At 38.5% G+C, this 26,786-nt stretch overlaps 1 non-coding gene across 1 annotated transcript; it reads left to right on the top strand.

The window, feature by feature from the left end:
• The first annotated feature begins 6,682 nt into the window (after positions 1–6,682).
• Positions 6,683–6,789, top strand: LOC122305966. The gene has a single exon (XR_006241391.1). It is a non-coding gene; the product is annotated as a small nucleolar RNA R71 (small nucleolar RNA).
• Positions 6,790–26,786: the final 19,997 nt, after the last annotated feature.

Here is a 26,786-nt window from a genome sequence, read left to right as displayed (position 1 = left end):
AACTGGGTCTCTTCAGTTATCAGATGTGAGTTATACAAGTAATTGGCGTAGGACAGTTTTTGAAGCTCTTGATTTACAAGAGCCATGAAGTCATCAGAAGAAGAAATCCCAATACTAGAGTTGAAGCCACTACCTGAGAACTTGAAGTATATTTTTTTGGGCCCAATTGAGGATACATTTCCTGTAGTCATTTATTCTCAGCTTACTTCGAAGTAGTAAGCAGAATTATTAACAGTGTTGAGACATCATCGAGGAGTGATGGGTTGGACTATTGCAGACATCATAGGTATTGACCATTCAATTTGTACCCATAACATTTTTCTGGAAGGAGATGCGAGACTAGTTAGTGATGCACAGCGAAGGTTGAATCTTACCATGAAAGAGGTGATGAAGAATGAAGTGCTAAAATTGTTAGCTATGAGCATCATCTCTCCTATCTCCAACAACTAGTGGGTAAGTCTGAGACAAGTAGTCCAAAAAAAATCTGGTTTAACTGTTATTGAAAATGCTAATGGTGAATTGCTCTCGACTAGGAAGGTAACGGGCTGAAGAATGTGTATTGACTATCGAAAGTTGAATTCGGTCAAGCAAAAAGATCACTTTCCATTACCTTTCCTAGATCAAATTTTAGAAAAAGTAGCTTGTAATGCTTTTTATTGTTTCTTGGATGGCTTTTCTGGTTATTATCAAATTGTGATAGCACCAAAGGATCAAAAGGAGACCACCTTCACTTGCCCCTTTGGTACTTTTGCTTTTAGAAGAATGCCATTTAGTTTATGTAATGCACCTGCTACTTTTCAGTGTTGTATGATGAGCATTTTTTCTGATATGCTAGATGACATATGTGAGGTTTTATGGATGACTTTTCTGTGTTTATTAAATGTTTTGATGTCTGTTTAAAAAATCTTGCTGCTGTGTTGAAAAGATGTGAGGAGAAGAATTTATTACTTAATTGGAAAAAATGTCAGTTTATGGTCACTACTGGTTTGGTACTTGGACATTTAGTTTTTGAACATGGCATAGAGGTTAACAAGGCCAAGATATAATTAATATCTCAACCGCCTATTCTGAAGACAGTGAAGGATATTCGTTCTTTTCTTTATCACGCTAGCTTCTATTGGCATTTCATTCAAGGCTTTAGTAGTATTGCAAAACCATTGTGTACTTTGTTGCAAAATGATACTACTTTTGTTTGGACTAATGAGTGCTAGCATGCTTTTGAGACCCTGAAGGAACACTTAACAGTTGCACCTATTATGCAAACTCCTCGATGGGACTTGTTGTTTGAGATTATGACCGATGCTAGTAATTTCGTTCTTGGTGTCGTTCTTGGCCAAAGAGTGGACAATAAGCCTTCGGTCATTCATTATGCAAGTCATACTTTGAATGATGCATAGAAAAATTACACCACCATTGATAAGGAGTTATTAGCTGTTGTGTTTGCCTTAAATAAATTTTATTCTTACATTATTGGGTCTCATGTTATCATTTTTACTGACCATTATGCTCTTAAGTATTTGTTGGCAAAGAAGGATGCTAAATCCAAGTTGATACGTTGGATTATTTTGCTCCAAGAATTTGGCATCACTATTTGGGATAAGAAGGGAGTCGAGAATATGGTAGCCGATCACCTGTCACGACTGTAGCTACCTGATGTGTCCACACCATTCCTTTGTTGAATGAAGATTTTCCTGATTATGATCTTTTTACAGTGTCACACACTCCATGGTTTGCAGACATTGTGAATTACCTAGTCACTAATTGGATGCCGAAGCATTGGACAGCTTAGGACAAGTGTAAGTTCCTTGCAGAGGTACGATTTTATTACTTCGACACTCCTTATCTTTTTAAGTATTGTGCTGATCAGCTGATGCGCCAATGTATTCCTGATGATGAGTTTACCTCTGTTTTTCACTTTTGTCATACTGGGGCTTGTGGAGGCCATTTTGAGGTTAAGAAAACTGTTGCCAAAACTTTACAAAGTGGACTCTACTGGTCCACTATTTTTAGAGATGTTGAGTTTTTTTGAAAGGCACGTGAGCCTTGTCAGAAACCTAGAAAAATCACAGCACGTGACATGATGCCCCTTTCTCATATTCTTACACTTGAGATATTTGATTGATAGGGGATTGACTTTATGGGACCATTTTCAAATTCATTTGGAAATTCTTATATTTTAGTTACTGTGGATTATGTTTCAAAATGGGTAGAGGCCATACCTTGTAGAACAAATAATCATAAAGTTGTCATCCATTTCTTGAAAGAATTGTTTGCATGTTTTGGCATGCCCAAGGCAATTATTAGTGATGGGGGTTCACATTTTTGTGACAAACTTTTTCAAAAACTTTTGCAGAAACATTTTCAAAAACCCACAAATTCTATACTCCATATCACCCCTAGACTAATGATCAAGCTGAATTGACCAGTAGAGAGATCAAACTTATTCTTGAAAAACAGTCTGTCCCACTCGGAATGGCTAGTCTGAAAAACTGGTTGATGCTCTCTGGGCTTATAGGACTGCATTCAAAACTAACTTAGGGATGTCACCTTATAGATTTGTTTATAGTCGGGCTTGTCATTTACATGTTGAGATTCAGCATCGTGCTTTATAGGCAATTAAGCAAATTAACAACAAAGAAAACTAGAGCACTCACTCACTCACTCATGCATGGCTTAGGGTTTAGAAATAATGGATTCTTATGACCTTGTTATTACATTTTTCAGATTTGCTTATTTTACTTGGACATTGGATTTTTGTTAGTAAATTTCTAACTTACACTCGGATATCCGATATACATGTTATGTGAACTCGTTTGTATGATTGTATTTGAGGTGATGATACCCTACCATGTTATATAATTGGTTTCTTGCATGTTTGCTTACCATGTTATTGAAATGGTTTATTGCTATTTGGTTTACATCATGGAAATGAGATGTGATGCCACATCTAGGGTTTGGGCTTGCATGTTTTAAAAATGTTTATGAATACTTGTTGTATGACCGAATCCCTTGGAGGTTCAAGTTCATGGAATACTTGCTTTGTTATATATATATATATAACAATATTCTCTTGCATGATTTCAACTACAAATGTATGTTCATTGATAATGTTCCACCGAACACATAAAAAGATTCTAAGTTCATGAAAAGTTGGTGTAATGTGTATTTCAATGTTGCATGTTTCGGCCATGATCATGGATATTAAGGTTTGCATGTTTCGGCCATGTATATAACATGTGAAAATATGAATGCATTGTTCCTTGTTTGTTGTTCAAATATCTTACAATTGTTTATTAAGAACATGGTCACATGTTCTAATATTTTCAAGTCATAACGTGGAGTATATATGGTTGCACATGATTTCATGATGTATGGTTTATATTGGGTCTCGGCATGCATTAGTATATGTCTCATGAAAGTACAAGGCTTCATAGTCCATGTCACATGCATTGGGTTTGTGAAATTATTTATACAAAGAAAAGAGTCGTTTAAAGTTTTGTCAAGACCAAAAATGATAGGACTGGGCAATACCTTAGTTGAACTCCTCTGTCCACTCAGGAGTGACTAAAATGGAGTGGAGACCCTTAAGTCTACGAAGTACAGTCGACGAGCCTCGAATGGTTCCCAAAAGAAAATGATACCGAAGCGGGGTTTCACCTAAAGTTAGTATGTGCCATACGGTGAAGACTAAAAGGAGAACTACTGTACTAAGTATGATTAAGAATAAATGAATCAAGATGAAAAGGTGAACTACCATACTAACCATGAGATGTAAAAACTGCCGCATTAGAAATAAACAAATCAAGATGTAAAGAATGCATCAACCGGATAGCTTTGTCAGGATTTCAAAACTGTCACGATCTTAGGTTTGAACTTACAAACTAAAGTCTTTAAACGATGCCTAGAAGTATCAATTTCACAGAGATTCCAAACAAGGAGAGGGTCGATCATGGAGACGAGGTAGAAGATCAAGCAAGGACCCGAATGGAACTCCTCACTTTCACAGACTTCTTCTTCTGATATTTTTTCTTAGGGGTTTTACCTTCAAATTTAGAGTGGTATTCTTTATCATGGGGAAGAATGTTTGGGAGAATATTAGGGTCGGGCTTCGAAACAACATCATCGAGCTGAGAGACTGGGTTCTCATTCAAAGGCATTTCATCCAAACAAGTGTTGGGTTCCATATCAATATTAACGGGATCCTCCAAAACAGAAGGATTAAGCTCTGCAAAATGAAAAGAAGCCTTTTGATTCTGAGTCAAGAGAGTACCTGCATCCTCCTTGGGCACGAGCACCTTCCCAGCATTGGCCACTATGGCATCCTTAATATTTATTCCATGTGAAGAGGATAGGGATGCATTGATAATAGGTTTTTCAAATAGTGCACTATTTGGTTCAGCATTCACTTTCTCAGAGATTAGTTCTACAGGATTTAACATTGACTCACCAGCCTGCAAGGTTCCAGAATTGGTTTCACCAAAAATTGGATCACCTTTCTTATGGTAATGATTTTTCTCACCATGCACAGATTTCCCCACACGACAGGTCTTGGAGTTATGCCCTTGCACTTTGCATTTTCTGTGATACACAGGCAGAGTCTCATAGAAGACCTCTTGCTTCCAACTGGTTGGCAATCCAAGAGCACTAATCCAGAAAAGTTGGATTGTCCAAGAGAATACTGACCAATAGGTGCTATAAATATATGAAATAAAGACTCTTGATAGAAGTTAGGATGCAAACCCACACGGAAACGCTAGATGGTTCTTGTTTCTCATTGAAATCTGGAGTCCAATGAAATGCACGGTAAGCAACTCCATTCATTTCGCATGACTCACAAGACAAAGCTTTCACGAAGTCAACCTCTGTAGCCAACATTACAAACCTATTGGAGGGAAGTTTCATGGAGGAAACCATTAGGGTAGAGGACAAACCCCAACGACTGTGAATGAAGGCACATATTGCGTCTAGATGATGGAGAAGCAAAAGGGTTTAGCCGATTGAGTTATTTCTTCTTTCAAAAACTGGAACAAAATTCACCGTCCATGACCTTAGGCACACAAGGAGCAATTGTGATATCAGGAATGGGTTGTGAAACTGTAGCAATAGCATGGCCATCAGCGACTGCCATGCAGCCACACCAGTGCAGAAGCAAACCAAATGAAGGATCCCCTACAAGCACAAGGAAACCCTAGCAGAGCACGTAAGGAAAGTTTTATTTTGTAAGTGCTTGCTTTTGGAAGACCTACAATTTTTTGGGGGAGGGAGTAGCTTTGGTTTGTGTAATGCCGTAGGATGCCTTTTGGTTTGTGTTTCATTGTTCTTATGCCACTCCCATTCCTTCACTTGTCTTTATGCTACTTTTGCATTTCGTAGGATGGCTTTTGGTTTGTATAATCACCTGCTACATTTCATTGTTGCATGATGACTATTTTCTTTGATTATTGAAAAGATCATGGAGGATTTTCTTTTGATAGTTGTTTAGATAATTTGTCTTGAGTTTTTCAGCATTGTGAGGAAACCAATTTAGTCTTAAATTGGGAGTCATGTCATTTTATGGTGTAGGAAGGTATTGTTTTAGGCCACAAAATTTCAGCAGGAGGTATTGAGGTGGACTGAACAAAAATATAAATTATTGAAAAATTGCCATCACCTACCAATGTTAAGTCAGTCAGAAGTTTCCTTGAACCAGAAATAAATAAACACTTTTGTGACCTACATTCAAGAATTTCATAGAAATTCAAAAATTCTAATTCAATTTTTCTGGAAGCCTTTGAGGAAAAGGAATGTGTTTTTTTTTGGGGGGGGGGGGGGGGGCGAATAAGGTTCAAGGTTGGGTAGTGGGGATGGTGTCTTGGCAAGGTAAGTGGTGAGACCAAGTGGTAAGCAACTTGATTAGGTAAGTGGGCAGTCACCTCTTCATGGTCTACTTTATCACCGATTAAGGTGACTACCTTGCATTGCTCCTTTGGATAGACCTCTGTCTTACTAGGAAAATTACCCTGTCCATGAGAATTGATGGAATTGGTTGACTACCCCAATTGCACCCCCACATTTCTATTGGAACTCACCAACTAGTCAAACTTTGCTTCCAGTCTCTCAAATCTCTCTGAACTAGCATTAGCTAACTTCTCAATAGCTATCTCTGAAGGCTGCTTACTTTCTGGTTGGGATGGTCTTGGCTGGAAACGAGGAGGATGGAAGGTCTTGAATTGCTACCTTGGTTACCTTGATCTTTCCATGAAAAGTTGGGATGGTTCCTCCAGCCTGGATTGTATGTGTTGGAATAAGGGTTGTTCTGTTGCTGCTGCCTGTTAAAATTAGATACAAATTGGGCTTGCTCTACTTGCATACAATCAAAACTCATGTTGGCTGCTCCACAACAATCACAACTCATTACAAGACTAAAAACAGAATTCATCTTGCCCAGCTTACCAAACATTTTTACTAGAGAATCAACCTTGGCATTCAACATGTTTATGCCATCTACATCATACATACCTGGAGCTTTCTTAGGCATAACTCTTTCATTAGACCACTGATAATAGTTAAAGGCCATTTCTTCTGACAACTCATAAGTCTCTTCTATTGACTTATTAAATTATCTCCTGTAGCTGCATCTATAGTAATCCTGATTGAATCTGTTAATCCATTATAGAAAGTCTGTACAATCAGCCAATCAAGAAGACCATGATGTGGACACTTCCTCTACAATTATTTAAACCTCTCCTAGGCTTCATGCAAAGATTCACCATCAAACTGAACAAAACTGGAAATATCATTTCTAAGTTTGGCAATCTTACCTGGGGGAACATACTTACTCAGAAAAACTTGTGACAAGGCATTCCAAGTGGTGAAAGAGTTAGGCATTTTAGAATTCAACCAGGCCTTTAGAGAAAATGAAAAAAATAGTATCGTTTTCACAAGGAGGAGATTCAAGTACCAATTTATAAAATTTTCTATATTATTTAGACGATCCCAAATTGTTATGACTAATTGCAAATTCTTTACTTGAAAAAAAAATTCAAATATGAAAGGTTCCTGAGGCTTGGATTTCATCAATTAAATTCTTTCAAGGAGTTTAAACATGGTTGCTTGCATTAATGTTTTGCTAATTACAATGACTGAATTCTCTTTTTTTATGTGATGTCCTCTTTCAAGGTATAACACTTATATCCATATTAATCCTACGTCTACTATCGAAATCATATAAATTAATATAAACTCATTATGCTCTGTGAAATTCTTGAATGTGGGTCATAAATGTGTGTATTTATTTTTAAACTACATTGCCAAGGTTTGATGAATTCACGATCTAATATTGAACTTCAACCTTCGTTACTTCATTTAACATCTTAAACATTCAATTCATGGCTAGTAAATTGCAAGAATGAAAACTGAAATCATCAAATTGCAATTAACAAAGGATATTCAATACAACCATATTCAAATCATATTAAAAATTCAATGACTACATCCTAGCCCTAGAATAAGAAAATTAGCAAACCGTAACTGATAACACAATCCAATTATTTCTCAAACATAAATTCAAATTCAACATCCTTAATAACAATTTAGCAACTAAAAATTATAGAAAGAAAAAAAAAAGGAACTCTGTAATTGTAGAAATTGTGAGCTTCACTTTTCCTCTTTGAATTATAGCTGCTCATTTAAATCCTCCTCTCTCAATTTTGTGCCAATAATATGCTTATATATGGTAGAAAAGTTTTGCTGATTTCCCTTTAAAAATCGCCTAACTTTTTGGACTTAACTTGGCAAAAGTGTATGAGTTTCAGGAGTTTGAAGTTGAAATCCTTAAGAATCAAATCAATCGAATATGTGACTAGGAAGTTATGGTGAAAATATTAAAATATGTCCAAGCTGTCTCCTAGCGCATTTTGAATTTGAATTTCTTGTGGATTCCTTCTTTGATTTTATTTTTCTTTCTTCCTTTTTTTTTTTTTTGGAACTTTTTCTTTTTAAAACCCTCCTTCCATATTTTCAGGCCATCCCATCTATTCAAAATTGATTCTCTTTTCAAATTTTAAAATAAAAGATGTTCCCCATATATGCTATTGAAAATTCAAAATTTTTGGCTTCCCGACTTCTAGCTAGATTTAGAGCATCATAGTGACATATTTTCGAGCTAGACCCTTCATGAATGTTTTGTATCTTGTTCTCATATTACCAACACATCTAATCTTGATTTATTTTGACTTCTATAACTCCAGACATAGGTTGAAAGTTGAAACAGGGTCTAGGCTACAATAAACTTCTAGATAGATTCTGATTTCTCCATTTCTGCTAAATTTTGAACTTCAAAATGGCAAAACTAGGTTTAGAGCTCTCCATAGAATTTTTAGGTCAACGTATGAGCTTTCCAAAAGGATTAAAAAAAAAAAAAAACTGAGACCGAGGTATGTAGCTCCAGTTAGAACCCAAAAATGAAACGGTTTTTTGGTTTGAGTAGACCAGACTAACTAGGATTTGCTCTCTAAGCCTAGCCCAATTTATGCCTTTTCACATCATCCAAATTCCAACCTAATTCAATAATTAAATACCTACAAAATATCAAGAATTCTTAAGAATTAAATAAATGTAAAAGACACCTCAAATTCTAAACAAATGAGTTAAGAAACATACAAAACACTCTGAATCAAAACAATTAGGACTAAGAAAATGTGCGAAATAAATTCCCACATCAAAACGATATGAATATGTTCGGCTCTATGTGTTGATAAGATGTGACATATAAAAAACCTTTGGCATAACTATCTGAATTTATATCTAATTTTGTTTTTGCTCTGTTCAATTAAGGGACCCTATCACAGGAGATGTACATGGTATAAGTTTCTGATATGATATAATGTGGCCCTACCATGGGAAAGAATAGTGGTAATATGATATGATATGATATGAAATGCATCTGCTTGGTTATCTACAGAGGTACAACCCTACTATAGGGGTAAACATGGCCTTTGTTCTGGTAAGATGTTCTGATACGATGATGATGATGGATTAGATAGATTATGCCAAGTATTTTTGAAAATGAATAAGGAAAGTTTCACCAGATGATACTGCCTGGTTTGGTTACCAGGAACAACTCTACCATGGGGGTTAAACACGATATGTGATATGATATGATATGATATGATACGATACGATATGATATGATATAATTTGAAATGATATGATAAGATGAAGAAAGATGTGCAATTTGGAATATGAATAAAAAGTCTTTGATATGATATGATCAGTTAGTATCAGAGCAAAGTCAGGGATGGTGGTAAGTAGGAATGGTGGTAGACTCTTGCCTGTGATTTCTACCTAATGATTCCTAGTGCCCAGGAATTGTAGTGATGGTAGTAAGCAAGGACAGTGACAGAGTCTCGCTTATGATTTCCTCCTACAATGCTCTGATAGGTATCCTTTGTAGTTGGTTTATGAATATGAACAAAGGGATTTTAATATGAACATTTAGTGTTTTATTATGAAAAGATTGAAAAGTCGATTTGATTTTCTGATCATACATTTTGAGATGTGCATACCAAGATGAAATGTTTTATTTCTGCATACTGAATTTTCTGAAAAGGCTCATGTTTACACACTAGTATATGTGTTTTGCTTACTAAGTTGTTGATAACCCACCCCGTATCTTCATAACCTTTTTCAGATGATGTTGATGACCCAGCTGAGGGTCAGGAATAGAAATTGGAGTATGGCAAGCTGAGAATAGAGAGTCGAGTACCTACGGGTACCAATGCTTGTAGAAGGGTTCATTGATTATTTGGATTTCTTTATGATATTTGGGGTTCAGTGAGAAGTATTAAATTATCAGTTTATTATTTTAGAGTTATTTAAAGATTGTTGAAAACATGGATTTATGTTATTTGATTATTACTCTGGTGACCATGTGGAAGGATTTATGTTTTAAGTTGAGAAAGATGAATTTGTGTTTGTTTTGAAATCTTTGGAAATTTTATTTGTATTGGGAGATATAGTAATTCTTTGACCCAACTAGGTACGAGGTGGTACAGTTGGTATCAGAGCTAGGTTTGAGATTCTACAAATGATGTATTTAATTTCTATGTAAGTTTTGTCATACTTTTACTCTTATTTTTTTTCTAGTTTGTGTTTAATTTTCTTATTTATTAGAGTTTTTATTCATTTTGTTTATTTTTTTATAGGAATAAATAAATTGAAGGAATCATGGGAAATAAAGAGAAACTTTCCTTTTCAAATTTAAATTCACATGAGGACCTATGTTATTCTATGTTATTCTTTTTTACCTAAGTAGAATTCCCACTACGATATACTGCATACTGCTAGATTAATAGGTGTATTGCATCCTAACTGTCATGTATGAGAAGTATGTAGCCTTTTGTTACATGCCTCAATACTTCAGTCATCGTCCAATCCCAAATAAGGGCTAGGTACGTCACACATGCAATCTCCATAAAGTGGTAAATTCAGTTAATCTAATATTGTATGAAGATGTCCAATGATCTTGTAGTCATATAAGCAAGAAATAAAACAATTCAAGGAGGCTAACTAATATAGAACATAGAATGCAAATACTCAAGTTATGTACATGATACCTCGAAGGGAGTTGTAAGCAAAATAGGGGTAGAGAGGGAGATCGGTACAAACCAGGAGAGAGATTTTTCATGTGAATTTCATGAATTGATCAATCTGTATAAATGATCCTTCATTGATGTGTATTGAAATCGATGTCAAAGCTTGGAGGCCACTCAACATCCCTCAGCGATATTAGGGTTCATCAAAATTTGGGGAAAAATTGGTGAACTAGACATACAGTGTGCATTTATATATATATATATTCTTTTGCATCATAAAATTGGACACAAAATATAAAATTTCTGTTGCAATAGTATATATTGTTTTTTGCGAGTTAGTGAAATCGTCGCTTAACATAGGGAGCTTCCTAGTTTTTTTTTTTGTGTTGTTATAAATACGACGCAATTGTAAACAAATTGATTCAAATGTAATTTACATTGTTCATATTACAAAATTTAACCATTTGTGTTGTTAGATTGCGACGATTTTAACAAAGACGTAATAACACTTTTATCGCGGCACATTATGCAATGATGGAAAAGAATTGGATGCAAAAGGCCATTTCAGTTGTAGTGTTTTCTGCATGTGCATGCATTCGTGTATAATATATATAATATGGATAATGATACACTTACAATTCTTTTACAATTTATTTTAAATCAACTAATATAATTGTGCCACTTCATTAAAAACTCATTTAATTTTACATAACTACCCTTCATTTTAAGTAGATTTCTCAAATAGTTGCAGAAGAAATGTAGGTTTATCATTTTTCATATAATATCTAGAGAGATATCTTTGTAGCTAGGGTGTTAGTATTATTTATAAAAAATATGTGAGGATCATGTAGAAGCAAGGCAAGAGACCTCTTCTTACGATTAAGGTACTATGGATGATGTGGCAAAGTGCAGCTTGTCCAAAGAAGGCTGAGTGGTACTATGTAGAAAGGCCAGGTTGACACGTTTTCACCTTGTGCCAAGCAAGCAAGAATTGTGCTTATCGTGCTAGGCCGAGAATGAAGAGCCAAAGAGTTTGGTAGTTCTAGAAAAGGATGTCCTAGAGCAAAGTACAAGTTATGGGCAAGGGTGAGTAATGAGTAACAAGCAACCAACGGACATGAGAGTTCCTCGAGATATTTTTTATTTTTTATTTTTAAGAAGAGTGAGCAATAACCTGTCCAATAGTGATGCCCGCCCAAATTTATTAATAAAACCCTCACTTATGGCGGAGGAAAACCGTGGTAACAAAAAAACACTTCCAAACAAAACAAGAAAGAAACACTAACCGAAAAAAAGAAACTACGAACCTTAACAACAACGTATAGAAGGAATTCCTAATAAATCTAACCGAATCAAGCCTTGGAGAACCCGAGGCATGGAAGAAGTATTAGAATAATCTAAAGAAACACCAGCCGTGCCAGCTTTAGCCAACCAGTCCGCTACTTTGTTACCTTCCCGTAGGACATGCTGGAATTTACAATTAATGGAATGGGCTAAAATGACAATTTCATCCCAATAATCCTCCAAATACCAAACCCCACAACGACCTCTATGCCACCACGAAATAATCACCATTGAGTCAACCTCTACAATTACATTAGAAAGATGGAGAGAAATGCACACCCGCAGGCCATATAAAAGAGCAAGGAGTTCTGCTTTATTATTAGAACCCATACCACTAGGAGAGGCAAAGGCTTTCACTAGCTGTCCAGTAGCATTACGAATAACACCACCCGTACCACAAGAGCCCAAGTTCCCAAGACTACTTCCATCTGGGTTCAATTTAAACCATCTTGATGGAGGTTTATGCCATTACACCACTTTACAAGTCCTTTCTTTTAAAGGAATTGGTCTAATGCGTAAAGCCTCCAAGATCATGCCATCAAAACGAGATAAAGTATGATACTTATCACCTATAATACCAAGCGATCGAACCCAAAAAGATATTTACTTAGTAATCGTATCATAGGATTCTAAAGAACCCTCCATTCGTGCTAGACATCTTCGCCTCCAAAGTCTCCAGGTAATAATGACAGGCATGAGTCCAACAATAACTCCCACCTGAGAAGATGACTTAGCATGCCGGAACCAAGAGGAAACATGCTATTCCCAATTTCTACCCATTGGTAACCCAAATAGATTAGAGAAGGTTAACCAAATTTTTCTTGGAAAATCACCCTCAAAGAGAACATGATTTATGTCTTCATAGTAACCAACACAACAACAATCACATTTGGAGACAATAGGAATACCAACTCGACGCAGCCTATCATCCACACTCAAAGCCCTGTGCCAAGCCTTCCAGAAAAGAATAGACATTTTCAAAGGAAGAATATTATGCCAAATCCAAGAATGCCATTCAAAAGAAGTGCCTCTGACTCTAATACACTGCCATGTAGACTGAACTGAAAACAACCCTTCCTCTGATTAGGTCCAAACAAGAACATCCTTACCCGAATTAGGACCAGATAAGGAGACAAGGATATCATCAACATTCTCTAATCCCACTAAATTTTCAAGTAAGTTCACATCCCATCCATCAGACAAACGGCATTCTTTGATTTCATCAAAGGTTGACCCACAAAAGGCAATTCTTTTATCAAAGGACCATTATCCCACCATTTATCATACCAAAAATAAATATCTCCTTCTTTAACTCTCCATTTAGAACTATTCAAAACCAAAGGAATACAGCGAGCAGTCATTCTCCAGAATCTTGAACCTTTAGCATCATCTATTAGTAACCAAGGTTTCGATCCCACATATTTAGCTTTGAAGAAATTGGCCCATAGAGAATTACCTCGTAGAAGATTCTAGGAAAATCTCATGTGCAAGGCTGTCTGAACCTCATGGAGAAACCTCACCCCAATATCGCCTTCTACCACAGGCTTACCCATATGTTTCCAGGCTACCCATTTCTTCTTATCCTTCCCATTCAACTCGCCCCAAAAGAACGAACTCATCATTTGATGAATCTTATTTATGACAACTTGAGGAATCTGCAAAATAGTAAAAAGATGAAGAGCCATGCTAGAAATAACATGGCATAATAAAATCAGTTTCCCTCCAGAAGAAAGAAGTCGCATTTTCCAGCCACTTAGTTTCTTCCTTATTTTATTCAGCATATCTTCAAAATGTACTTGCTTAAGACGACCAAGTATAATGGGCACTCCAAGATATTTGAGAGGAAAATGACCCTTTACAAAACCAGTGGTGCGAAGAAGACGTCTCTTCTGTGACTGGGAAATTTTACTAGAACAAAACATAGCAGACTTGTGTTTATTGATGGCTTTTCCCGACCATCTTTCATATTGTCCCAGAATACTTAGAAGCTCCCGAACCGATTTTTGGCTAGCTCCCATTAGAGAAAATAACCACATCGTCAGGATACATCAAATGAGAAATAATAGGCGTACCTCTACCTTGCTGAAATTGCCCAAATCTATGCTCAGCCGCGCTATGATGAATCAGCCAAGTAAGGATCTCTTGTTGAATAATAAACAGATAAGGAGATAAATAAGACTAGACCATTTCTTGAGTGAGACTAATGTTCTCAAAATTACTTCTACCTGGAATAAAGGCTCCTTGTTCGATTGAGACCAGATGAGGCAGAAGGCCAGTTAACCAGTTGACAATAATTTTGGAGCAAAGTTTATAAAAAACCGAACCAAGACTGATGGGACAGAACTTATCAAAACCTGTTGGAGAGTCCACTTTGGGGATTAACACCAAAAAATAAGTAGTAAAAAACTTCGGAAGGGATTTTGAGTCAAAGAAATCCAACACTACTTTACACAAATCATTTTTAACAACTCCCAGCAACTTTTATAAAAACCAGACCCAAAACCATCAGGACCCGAGGCACTGTTAACTAGAATAGATAACAAGGCAGCATAAACTTCCTCCAATGAAGGAGCACAAAGCAAAGAGGGATTATCCTCATCAGAAATAACTGGATCAATAAGACCAACAAAATTAGGGTGCTCAGAAGTCGGCTCACCTTGTAAAAAAGAAGAAAAATAATCAACTGCACCTTGATGGATGCTCTCTGGAGACTTAAACACTGCATCATTCGACCGCATACTAAGAACCCACTTACTTCTCTTTAAGGCAAGACAAGCATGAAAGAACCTGGTATTTTGGTCACCCTCCATTGCCCATTTTATTTTTGCCATTTGTCTTAAATGGATTTCTTCTCGACGACGCCACATTGCCAAATCAGCATTAGTCATCTGTAAATCATTATCAAGATTAGCATCCCAATTTAATTGAGACTGAAGTTCAAGCTCCTCAATCTGATATTCGAGGTCAAAAATCCGTTCCAAAGTGTAACCAAACACCCCTATTCCAAGCCTGCAAAGCCACTTTAGTCTATTTCAACTTGATAACCAACTTCTGAATAGCCGTTCCATCAACCCGAACGGACCAAGCTTGCCGAACACAATCTAGAAAATTATGATGATCAACCCACATTTGTTGAAAATGAAAAGGGGAAGGACCATAAGAAAAAGGGTCTTTCTTCAACTCTATCATCATAGGGGCATGATCTGAAGTAGAACGAGGCAAATAAGAACATATAGCGTTAGAAAATACTGAGAGAAAAGAGGTATTCATCAGAGCACGATCCAACCTTGCCCAAGAGCGAGCAAGACCATATTGGCCATTAAACCAGGAAAACATATTCCCCTTCGAGGTCATTTCAATCAACCCCCCCTGTTGAATCCAATTATTAAAATCTTCCATAGCTTGAATAGGTCGAGATCTACCTCTTCGACACTCGGAATCATTCTGAATAATATTGAAGTCACCCACAAAAATACAAGGTTCAGAATCCAGATTCTGAAAACTCAGAGCATCCCATAAACTACGCCGTTCCACCATGGTACATTTAGCATAAATGATCGTGAGCAAAAAGATTTTAGCACCTTCGCCCACTTTGAGAGAGATAAATTGCCTTCCCATTCGAACTAATCTAGCCTCAATAATACTATCCCAGAAAATCCAAATTTTACCACCCTCCACCTCATTTGAAATAAAATTATCAAACCTCAAACCATGACCCAAACGCTTAGCAACATCAATATTTTGAAAAGGTTCCAACAAAGCAACCATTTTCGGCCTCCACTTACTAATCAACTTTTTTAGTCTGCCTTTTGCGGTCCCAACACCCCTAATGTTCCAAACTAATATTGGATCAATCATTGAGCTGGATTAGAGACTCGAGCAAGAACCCGAGGAGAACTTCGCATTTTAACAAAACTCTTTTTCTTATATTTTCTCCTGCCTTCTTTATTTTCAGATTCAGTCACGTATTCTTTCTCTTGAGATAAAACTTTCGGATGCAATTCTGGGTCCGGTTCAGAAACTGTGTCTTCAAGAAACACATTAGTCTCCTCTGTTCCACCTTCCGGTGCACCCACAACCACCTTCATCTCAGGAGCAACAACAAGATCAGCTAGCTCACTCTCTTGCGCAATCAAAACAGGCACAATAGAAGCAGAAATCTCATCCCCTGCAAGAGTGAAAGCATTTACAGGGTCAGAAAAAACAGGAAAAGAATCCACCTGAGAACTGGCCACGCATTCTCCACCACTCTTCACAACCCCAACACCATTCGGGGGCACCCCTAGAGCAGGAAGTTCCTCTGCTGTAGCATCGACTTCCACTCTAGTCTTTGTCAGAGAAATGCCCATCTATTCTACGCTCGATTCCACCTCCAGCATAACAACCAGCTCCTTATTCCCCCCAGTTGCACCCATCGGATCGTCATTCAACCCAACTGCACCAACTGGATCTGCATTATTATCAAGAACAGTTTTTGCATTTATCTCCAAGACCTCTAGTGTAACCACTACATTCTGTTCCTTCTTAAGAACTGCAACCGGTTCCTCATGCCCCCTGACTGCACCCGCTGCACCATGGTTTATAACAGACACCGCTCCAGAATTTTCTTTCATCCCTTGAACATCAACATGATCCTCATGAGTCTTCATGCCTTTCTGCCCTGTCACCACTACCCGTGCCTTGTTCCTTTGAGAGATTTGTTCAACCCGACAGGTACGTAAATTGTGTCCCTGCATGCGGCATTTACAATAGTAGGCAGGAAGTGTTTCATACACCACTTCTTGCTTCCTACTAGATGATAACCCTGGGGCTCTAAGGAAGCAAGTGTTATACACAGAGGCCCATACTCCACAAGAGATGTCACATTTGGAGTGAGCTTGTGGAAAAATGATTACAAAATAGCAAGCCATATAATCTAATCTCAGAGATATGGTCTAACACCAAGTGAGAGATCATTAGTAGGGGAAAGAACACGGGATTGAACCCAAGGCAAGCCACAGGTACTTGCGAGCCTTGTTCCATCAATCACTCGATCTCTGCAATTCCTTAAGTCTAGAGGCCAGAGGACAAATGGATGGTTGAGATAGAAAGTCTCCTATTCAAGCATATTATAAGTTAAAAGGACATCAGAAGTAAGGCTAACAGTTCTGCCCTATAAAAGGCATTGAACAAGAGACAAAATCTCACTTTTGAAATCATAACATGTTTGATCTTCCTTGGAGTCAGGGTCTTGAAGAAGGCAAGTGGCTTCAAAGGTTGCGATTGAAAGAGGGGGCGCTAGTGAGGTAGAAATACTATTCAGGTAGGTTAGCTTCTACAACCTTACTACGAATGTGTGTAAATATTTCTGAGTATGTTCTAAGAATAGGTTTTGCATAGTCTGTAACATCTGTTTTATATATGAAAATTGTAATAGCCCTCCAGAAATTCAACGAATAAATTTCTTTAGACTTTAGGAAATGTCATGAAAGCCTATAAAGGTTTCACAATTTGAATAATCTTTTAGCTTTTAGTCTGTCAGCATAGTTAGTTTGTTACTCATTATGGTGACAAAAACATTATTTTAATTATTTGAGATACTTAGGAGTATTAAATTGAGAAATGGTTTGAGCCATTAGTCTTAGATGAATATTTAGGATTTTACAGCTCAATAATACAATTTTTATTTTCCGGATGACAACAACTCATAAATATTTTTTCATTTCTTCAAGGCATTTAGGAGTCAAGTTTTGTGAAAAAAATGCACCATTAGGTACATATGATTATGTAGGATTTTATATTGTAATGTTATTTTTTCCTTTTTTAGAGTGAATAGTAACATTCAATATAGCGCCATGTAGCACCCAATCTAGTCCTTGGAAAGATCTTAGCCATACCTAGTGAATAGAGTAGAACAATTGTCACTAAGAGGAACCATGACATGGAAATGTGAAAGAAATCAAGGAAAATCAAGCATTGTAATCATGCCAGTAAAGCCAAACTCTATTCCATCCAACCAAACACTTTTTGCCAAACCAAAGAGGATTTGAACCCTAGTAAAATCTAAACTCATTATGATCCAATTGAAACCTCAAAATGTTGGTGAAGCTGAAACCCTAAATGGTTTCCTAAACCCTATTTGTTGGCCGGTTTTAGCTTAGTACTTAATCACTTGATCAAATCACTTTCACATGCTATTGACCACTAAAATCCATGTCATGACACCCACTTATATTCTTAAATATCTTGGTAATTCATTGGGCTAAGGAAATTTGAATTTGGGCTTGTTAGAAACTGAAACCCCAAACCAAACCCCAAATGGGCCTAATCAGTTTAGGCCCATTAAGGCCCACTAAAAGCACCACCCAAGCATGGCTTCTCGAGGAAGTTTCTCCCACTATCCTAATTGTAATTTCACTTCCATTTTCATCCCTAATAGTAGGTGATTGGAGGTCAAACAACCACCCCAAAACCCCAATCACACAGCTGTTTCTAAGGCTAAATACCATAGGCAGTTGCCCACAGTTTTGTCTCTAGTATTGGCTGACAAAACCCCCATAAAATGATCATCCTCACATCCCCCATTAGCCCTCTATTCAATATAAGTATTCCATGCCAGCCCCTTCATAATTTTGTTGCTTTCATTTCACTTTCTTAGAAACAAATCAAGTGGAGGTTTCTAGTCGTGTTTCTAGTTAATTTGTCTTGAATTTTGTAAATCCTTTTTAAGTAGATTATTATGATATGGACTTGAAATGAATTATTCCTCATTGATTCTAGTTTCAATTTATATAAATTTTATGATTTTTAGAGGAGTATTGCTTAGCAAAAAGTGAGTTTGAACACACATAGGTCATACTGGCAACAATTTTGATGATGTTGGGAGATCTTGACATTTTGATAAACTTTTTGTTAAATTTAGGACTTGATATTGATATGATAAAATTATAACACATTTTTATACATTTTATGAGTTCATCCAAAGCATGTCACCATTTGTATTTAGGAGTTATGCATATTTTGTTCAGAGTTGAATCCTAAACATACAAAACAGTTTCTGTTTTGAGGTTTCAATTATTTTTGTTCTTAAAACCTAGTCCAATGGCTACTAAATTCTTATATCATGATTCTAAAAATTTAATTTAGATGTTAATAGCTAGTTTATGAAGATAATTGGTTTGAATAATTTTTGGAATCATTTTTTGCATGAAACGTTTTGGTTGTGGCTAAATATTGAAGCTTCCAGGTTGCTTGAGTTTTTGTGAAACTTTTACAATATGATTTTTGGATTTAATGTGAGAATCATGTTTAGGAATTGATTATGAAGTATATAGTTTGTTTGTTAAGGTTTACATGATGGATATTTGAGTTTTAATGTGTTTGTTATAAGTCTAGAACACATGATACTCAATTTGGACCTTATGAACATGCTGAGTAATTTATGTCTTGGTTTTGTGTTTTTGGTTGATAATCAAGCATGTTTATCACTCAAGTCCTATTTATAAGCATGTTTACGAGTAATTTTTGGGACTTTTAGAGTCCTTGAAGTTTATTGGAAAAGTATTAAATCAAATGCATTAAGGAGTATCCCGCCATTAGTCTTAGATGAATATTTAAGATATTACGGCGTAATAAAATGATTTTCATTTTCTGAATTGTGATGACCCACTTTTACGTGTATTTTCACTGAAAGGTTGTTTTTAATTTAATTAATATATTAGTTTATTTATTTTAAATTAATGTATTTTAATTGGTTTTTATTTATTTGATATTGTGTTTTATTTATTTAGTTGTTTTACGATTTTTAATCTCGTTTTCGGCGGATTTGTTTTGTTTTCTGGAGTGAGGATTGGACCTCATTTCTTTCTTACATCTTTTCTTTTCCCTTTTTCCTTTTTCTCTTTTTCTCTTTTCTTTCTTTTTCTTTTTTTTCTTCTTTCTTTTTCTCCCTTCTTTCTTTCTTCCCCGAGCCCCCCGTGCGTCGACTCTCTCTCTCTCTCCTCTCCTCTCCTTCATGTCGTTCGACCCATCTGCCCTGACCCACTGCCTTCCGGCCACCGTGGTCGACACCACCCCATCCGGTCGACTCCCCTCCAGCTGGTGCACCACCCCACCAAATTCCAGCCCCAGTCGTGCCGCCGTTTAGCCGGAAATAGCCCTTTAAGCCACACGAATTTTGCTCTGATCTGCTGCCGTCGCTCCACCTCTGGCCACCACCTCTTCACCACTTCATCACCGACTCCTTGCCGTCCTAACCCATCCATTTCCAGCCTCTAATAGTCACTGGAACAGCTCCCACGAGCTAGTTTCCGTTTTGGGAAATCCGGCCTTCAACCGCAATTTCCGCCGCCACCCACGGTCAAACTTCACTTCCACTAGTTTTATAAACATCCTTAGACCCTTTCCTATCAATCCCGAGCTTTGCTTTGTCATCGTTCAAAAGTGGGTATTTTACAACCCACAGCCACAGTGAAATTTCACTGTTACGTTACTTTCCTTCCGCCGTTTGCAATGCCGCGTGTTTTCTAAAAATACTATATAGCGTTGTGTATCACGACCCCAAGCCGGGATGGGGTATTATCCCGGTGGAGCTTCTTTGGTCACTTGGGAGTGTAATAAACTGAGTGACGTCTCCTGGGTTGTCGCTGGGCGATGACGGGAGCGGGGGCTAGAGGATGCTTGGCTACGAACACGCCGGGCGCGGAACCAAGCATTGCTCTATGAACCGACTCCGTGGCCCTTCGCTGGCGAGGGCTAGAGGATGCTTGGCTACGAACGCGCGGGGCACAGAATTGGGCATCTCTCGTTTAGGTGTCACATGCGTGGTCATTACCTACGGTCTGACACTAGAGCTAGGGTGTGCAGATGACCCCTAGGGGAGGTCATGGTGCATACAAATTTAATTGGTTAATGGATTGAGTTTGATATGGGCCAAATGGGACTTCTGGCATGATATTTGGAAAGGATTTGTTTTTGGGCCAAATGGGATATTTGGCGTGTGTGGAAAAATATGATTTTATGGGTTTTGTGCATTGGCATCACTTCATGCATATTGTTTGAGTTCTATATGTTTTTATCTGGTGGTGTTTGGATTTTACTTACCTGCGGCACCATTTTTGGTACTGTAGATTTTGGTGCAGAGATCGAGGATGAGGATGAGGAGGCTGAGCCTGAGGATGCGGCTCCACCGGGGTGCTGAAGCTTATGTCTTATATTTGGTTTAAAAAAATTATGTTTGTGATTTGTAATATTTATTTATGTATGTGTTGAACAGCTTTGTATTAAACACGAAAAATTCTAATACTTGGTCATGACTTTCGTTATCCACTGGTTATTTCTTTTTGCACATTTGTTGCTTTTACACACACTTAACACTCTTCGATAGGATGATGACCCGTGATGTCATCATCCAGACGTCTCGATTTTTTAGTGTCCGTGCATGGGGATTTGGGGGCGTCACAGGTGGTATCAGAGCGGTTTGGCTCTGGGTAAAACCACATATCCCGTAGGTAGTACCAGAATGTTTTTAAGGTTGTGTTTTAAAAATTATGTTAAGTAAAGTTGCTATTTGATTTGTCTTATTTGTTTTATTGTTTGAGCTTGTTTGCTTGTTTTTATTTATTTAGTTATGTTTTTGCAGGCTGGTTTCTTTTGTTTCTCGTTATGTGGTGTAGGTCTTTGGTTTTTGTTTTTGTTTGTTGTTGGTTTTATTTGTTTTGTTTTCTTAAAGGGGGTCAGAGGTTGTGGTGGCAGGAAAAATGGTGAGACCGAGGAAATCTACTCAGGAGCCACGGGACAATACATCAAGAGATGACTCCATAACCCAAGCAATACGGGAGATGACAGAGTTTATACATCAGAATTTTAGGCCACAGCAGACAGGGCCTTGGCCACAACTAGAAGGACCTTCGCCACAACAAGGGGGTCCCTGGCCGCCACAAGGGGGTCCCTGGCCGCCACAAGGAGGACTTTGGCCGCAACCAGGAGGTCCTTGGCCACATCAGGGAGGGCCTTAGCTGTACCCGGGAGGATCAAGTAGCATGGTGCAAGCCGGATGCACCTATGAGTGCTTTCTGGCGCATAGGACTCCACACTTCACTGGAGAAGAGGATCCACTTCAGGCTGGAAAGTGGATCAAGGACTTGGAAAGAACTTTTGAGGTGTGTGGTTGCACCGAGGCGCAACAAATACTCTATACCAGCTATCTGTTGCAAGGCACCGCTTCTGATTGGTGGGATACCAAGAGGGTGATGCTGGAATCAGAATTGGGATCCTTCGCCACTGTGACCTGGCAGCGCTTCAAGAAAGAATTTAACGACCGCTTGTTTCCCGCATCTGTAAGGAAGCAAAAGGCAAGAGAGTTCTTAAATTTTGTTCAAGGGAGCAGGACAGTGAAACAGTACGCCCGAAGATTTATAGAACTTGGGCGGTTTGCTCCCCACCTCATCGCCACAGAGGAGATGCGAGCTGAGCGTTTCCAAGAGGGACTACGCCCTGATATATGCCGTATGGTGGTTAGTCACCGGATATCCACTTTTCAGGACTTAGTGGATGTGGCCACCCTTGTGGAGTGAGAGAATAATCTGAGTATGGGCTCCCCTCCGGGTCATAAGAGGCGGAGTTTTTCTGGTGAAGGAAGCAACTCGGGTTTGCCTCAGAAATTTATTCAGCGAATCGGAACTCGACCTCAAGCGTCCTCAGGTGTTCGTATGGGAGGACGGGTGCCAATTTGTGGAGCATGTAATAGAGCTCATGAGGGCGAGTGTCGATTGAGTGGCGGACCCCAGTGTTACCGATTCGGCCAAGTGGGCCATATTGCTCGTGAGTGCCCCGTCAGAGTTCAAGGAAGCCGTGGAGGTAGACACGGAGGAAGAACAAATCCAAGACAAGCAGTGCAAGCCTGGGTTTATGCTGTCACACCCAGAGATGTGGATGATGAGGCGCCAGTGACCCATGAAGCTGGAGTAATTACAGGTATGGATTTAATTTAATTTTATGTTGGATTTAATTTTTGGTGTATTTGGTTTCTCCTTTGTTCTTGGATTTCATGGGTTAATGTGTTTGATTCAGGGAGAGTCCGTTTGTATGAGTTTTATGCTTGCACTTTATTTGATTCGGGTGCTTCACAGTCATTTGTATCTTCCACGTTTGCGCGGATGTGTAATTTGGTCATGGAACCTTTGCCAAAGTCATTAGTAGTGGCTTTACCCGATGGTGAAATGGTGTGGTGCTCCAAGGTTGCGTTGGGATTCCCGTTAAATTTTGATGGAAGGTTCTTGGATGTTGATTTGGTGGAGTTTAAGTTGTTGGGTTTTGATATTATTCTCGGGATGGATTGGTTATACCGATATTCTGCGATTAATTGCAGAAATCGGGTAATTACCTTTCAGCTTTTAGATGGTGATTGTCTGGAATTTGCGGGGAGTAAGTTAAAAGAAAAGCCGATAATTATATCGGCAATGCAAGCAAGAAGAGAGATTGCATGGGGAGTGGATGCATTCTCAGTCCAGATGGTGTCTACGCCATCTGAAAAGAAGTCTTTGGTAGACATTCCAGTTGTGGAAGAATTTCCCGATGTGTTTGTGGATGACTTGCCTGGACTACCCCCTGTTCGAGAAATGGAGTTTGTTATAGACTTAGAACCTGGAGCGGCTCCTGTACATAAAGCTCCTTACCGCATGGCACCGGCTGAATTAAAAGAGTTGAAGACTTAGTTGCAAGAGCTGGTAGATAAGGGATTTATTCAGCCTAGTACTTTGCCATAGGGTGCGCCAGTACTGTTCGTTAAAAAGAAAGATGGAACCCTCCGTATGTGCATTGATTATCAGGAATTAAATACGGTGACCATAAAAAATAAATATCCTCTCCTACGGATCGACGATTTATTTGATCAGCTTCAAGGAGTAGCTGTGTTCTCTAAGATTGATTTGAGGTCAGGATACTACCAGCTGAGGATCAGAGACAAGGATGTGCTCAAAACTGCTTTCAGGTCGAGATATGGGCATTATGAATTTAAGGTGATGTAGTTTGGGTTAGCTAATCCCTTGCTACCTTTATGGATTTAATGAATCGAGTATTTCGACCTTATCTGGATTCCTTTGTGGTAGTATTCATTGATGATATTCTAATTTATTCCCGAGATGTTGAAGAGCATGTGTATCATCTTCGTCTGGTACTTGGGAAATTGAGAGAATACCAGTTGTATGCCAAGCTCAGAAAGTGTGAATTTTGGTTGGAAGAAGTTAGATTTATTGGGCACGTGATTTCCCGAGTCGGAGTGGCTGTTGATCCTAGTAAGGTGGAAGCCATTTTGTCATGGCAGCGCCCGACTACAGCGCGCGAGATCCGGAGTTTCTTGGGACTTGTCGGATATTATCGAAGATTTGTGGAGGGATTTGCTCGCTTATCTGGACCTCTCACAGCTTTGACTCGGAAGAATGCAGAATTTGTTTTGTCAGATAAGTGTGAGAGAAGCTTCCAAGAATTAAAGAACAGGTTGACGAAGGCACCAGTGTTAGCGCTTCCAGAACCGCATAAGCCATTCGTAGTCTTTAGTGATGCGTCTAAGTTTGGTTTGGGTTGTGTCCTTATGCAGGAAGGACGGGTTGTTGCCTATGCATCTCGTCAACTAAAGGACCATGAGAAGAATTATCCGACGCACGATTTAGAATTGGCTACGATTGTTTTTGCTCTCAAGATCTGGCAGCACTTTTTGTATGGGGAAGCATGTGAGGTATACATCGATCACAAGAGCCTGAAGCACTTGTTTTCCTAGAAAAATCTGAACATAAGGCAGAGGCGATGGTTGGAGTTAATCAGTGACTAGCAGTGCGAGATCAAGTACCATCCGGGGAAGGCTAATATAGTTGCTGATGCTTTGAGCCGAAAATCGTACTTGGAAGATGAAGCCGAGCCGTCGGAATTGGATTCTTTGCTTTGTGGGATGAGAAGGTTCCTTATTGAGAGTTCGCAACAAGAAGAGATTTTATCTTCAGTTCTTGATATTCGGGTAACTAATTTTGAAGAATTGAAGACTCTTCAAAGGAAGGATCCAAAGCTGCTAAATATCAAAAAAAGAATAAGAAAATCTCGAGGGCCGTTGCATTATAGCATGGATAAAGATGGAATACTTCAGTTTCGAGATCGCAGAGTGGTCCCCAAAGATTCAGAATTCAAGGAGCAGATCATGGCAGAAGCTCATGCGGCCCCTTATTCAGTTCATCCCAGCAGTACAAAGATGTATTGTGACTTGAAGAAAAATTATTGGTGGGATGGAATGAAGAGGGATATTGCCTTGTATGTTGAGAAATGCCACACATGCCGTCAAGTGAAAGCCCAGCATCAAAGACCCGCAGGTATGCTCCAAGCCTCCCTATTCCTAAGTGGAAATGGGATGACATCATGATGGCCTTTGTAGTGGGTTTGCCGAGAATGCCTAGTGGGAAAAATTCTGTTTGGGTGATTGTTGACCGGTTAACGAAGAGTACTCATTTCTTGCCTGTTAATAACACCGATTCCTTGGGTAAGTTGACACGCTTGTACGTGAAAGAAATAGTAGGACTGCACGGCATACCAAAGAGTATTGTGTCTGATCGAGACCCAAGGTTCACGTCGCAATTCTGGAAGAGTTTGCAGGCAGCTTTGGGTACTAAGTTGAAGTTCAGTACTGCATATCATCCACAGACAGACGGCCAATTGGAGCACACCATTCAGACCCTAGAAGACATGTTGCAAGCATGTGCCATGGAATTTCAAGGGAGTTGGGAAAACCATTTGCCGCTCATAGTGTTTGCATATAATAATAACTTCCATGCAACCATTCAGATGGCTTCCTATGAAGCTCTTTATGGGAGGAAGTGCAGATCGCCCTTGTGTTGGGATGAAGTCAGGGAGATTAAGATTATTGGACCCGAAATAATTCAAGAGATGCAAAGCCAAGTTTGGATCATCAGAGATAAAATGGTGGCAGCTCAGAGTCGCCAAAAAAGCTACGCTGATACCAGGAAGAGAGAGTTATCTTTTGAAGAAGGTGATTGGGTTTACCTCAAAGTCTCTCCCATGATAGGTGTTAAGCGGAAACTGGATTCGAGGTATGTCAGCCCTTTTCAGATTCTGGAGAAGGTAGAGTCCGTCGCCTATAGAGTTGCTTTGCCAGAGTATTTTGGGGATATCCATGATGTCTTCCACGTATCATCCCTGAAGAAGAGCTTTGGACAACAAGAGCCATGCTTCGTCGACCTAGAGGGTATTCAGTTGCAACCATATCTCACTTATAAGGTTCTTCCGTCGCAGATCATGGATTACAGTTGAGGTCCAAGACGATACCTTTGGTTAAGGTGGCATGGGGAGATCCGTTAGCTCAAGACTTCTCTTAGGAGCGAGTAGCGGACATGAGGGAACAATACCCATACTTGTTTGAGTAAAGACGGTACATTTCTTAATCTTGGTCACGGATGGTTTATGTGATTTTATGTGGCTTGTTTTAAGTTGGTGGTTGATCTTGCAAATTTCGAGGACGAAATTTGTTTTTAAGGGGGGGAGGATGTGATGACCCGCTTTTACGTGTATTTTCACTGAAAGATTGTTTTTAATTTAATTAATATATTAGTTTATTTATTTTAAATTAATGTATTTTAATTGGTTTTTATTTATTTGATGTTGTGTTTTATTTATTTAGTCGTTTTATGGTTTTTAATCTCGTTTTCGGTGGATTTGTTTTGTTTTTCGGAGTGAGGATTGGACCTCATTTCTTTCCTACATTTTTTCTTTTCCCTTTTTCCTTTTTCTCTTTCTCTCTTTTCTTTCTTTTTCTTTTTTTTCTTCTTTCTTTTTCTCCCTTCTTTCTTTCTCCCCCCAAGCCCCCCGTGCGTCGACTCTCTCTCTCTCTCT

The sequence above is a fragment of the Carya illinoinensis genome, chromosome 3 (assembly GCF_018687715.1).
Source record: "Carya illinoinensis cultivar Pawnee chromosome 3, C.illinoinensisPawnee_v1, whole genome shotgun sequence".
Classification (NCBI taxonomy): domain Eukaryota; kingdom Viridiplantae; phylum Streptophyta; class Magnoliopsida; order Fagales; family Juglandaceae; genus Carya; species Carya illinoinensis.
This window is presented reverse-complemented; position numbering and strand designations above follow the sequence as displayed.